General features: G+C 38.9%; 1 pseudogene; it reads right to left on the reverse strand.

Moving 5' to 3' along the window:
• Positions 1 to 411: 411 nt before the first annotated feature.
• LOC132224205 (U6 spliceosomal RNA) lies at positions 412 to 503 on the reverse strand (annotated as a pseudogene).
• Positions 504 to 1,600: the final 1,097 nt, after the last annotated feature.

Here is a 1,600-nt window from a genome sequence, read left to right on the forward strand (position 1 = left end):
TTGGAGAGGCTGACGGCGGTGGTCAGTCAGTCCACACACATTTACAGAACCTACCATGTGCCAGACAAGTGCTTTGGCAAACAACGTTGAATAAGACAGTCAGGGTCCCTATTGTTCTTGTCTAGTGGGAAAGTTAGGGGATAAGATCACTTATTTTAAAATAAGTATAATTTTTACCCTGGCTGGTGTGGCTCTGTTGATTGGAGCATCATCCCAAACACTGAAAGGTTGTGGGTTCAATTCCAGTCAGGGCACATAACCAGGTTGCGGGTTTGATCCCCCATCAGCAACCTGAATCAATGTTTCTCTCTCACATCACTGTTTCTCCCTCTCTTCCTTTCCTCCCTCTCTAAAATCAATAAACATATCCTCATGTGAGGCTTAACATTTTTTTTTAAAATTAATATACTTAAAAACATGAAACGCTTCATGAATTTGCAGGGGCCATGCTAATCTTCTCTGTATGGTCACAATTTTAGTATACATGCTGCCGAGGTGAGAACTATACTCTTTTATTTATGTAATTGAAGACAAAATGGCATCTATAGCAGAAGAATTTTATACACAATATTTCACTTCCTGAACACTATAGCTACTTTTACTATCTTCTAGTCCCTGTATGGTTGTAAGCACATTTTTAGAGCTATAGTCATGATACACATTATCCTGAAGTTTGTTATATTTTACCCATAATAAATACTTCTCCATATTGCTACTTAATCTTCATAATTATCACTATGGCTCTATAAGAGGCAAAGTGTGACTGTATCAAAATCTATGTAGCAATTTCTGGGGTTTTTTTTTCCCATTTGCTGTAATAGATACTGCTGATGTTAACTTCTTCATGCAGGTTTTTATTGCATTTCAGTAATCATGAATACGCTTCATCCCCTTTGCTGCCATATTGCTTCTCAAAAGAACTATTACTAATTTACAATGCCACCAATATGATACCAGTGAGTCAATTTTACTACATCAGGTGCTTTGAATATTGTTGCTTTCATACATTTTTGAGAATTAATATTTTAAAGGTGGGTCCCAAATTTGCTTTAATCTGCATTTTTTTTGGATGCCAGTAGGCAGGTTCTCTTTTGCACGTGCGCTGTTTGTAATTGCCCTTGTGTGAAATGTCTGTTCATATTGTGGTTAAATTTTGAATGAGTTTCTTGTTTGATGTCCTTCCTTAGAAGAGAGAAAAGCAATAGGAGAGAGAGTGCAGCATTGCAGCCCAGGGACCAGAGTGGTACTTACTACATTATTCATTGGGGGAATAACTCCTCCTGGAGTCTTCCTAAGAAAGCCTAGCTGTTCCAGAATCTAAAGTGCTAGTCTCTTCTGCTGCCCTGAACTGCGAAGTGAGAAAAGTGATTGTATAATAAACACCCTTGGCTGTGCTTGACTCAGTGGTGGAAATGACATAATTTCTTACTGTTTATGAAAAAGAGTTGGACACCAGCCCCGTTACAATAATGCAAATGAAAATTATGTGATTGGAGAGTCAATTTGTTTCCTAACGTCTCTGAAGTATACGGAGTGTCCCTGAGGGTCTCCTTTGGAGGAGTCCTTCTGAGATGGTCCCCACCCTTGGCCCAGAGGAGTG

Source organism: Myotis daubentonii, chromosome 1, assembly GCF_963259705.1.
Source record: "Myotis daubentonii chromosome 1, mMyoDau2.1, whole genome shotgun sequence".
Lineage (NCBI taxonomy): Eukaryota > Metazoa > Chordata > Mammalia > Chiroptera > Vespertilionidae > Myotis > Myotis daubentonii.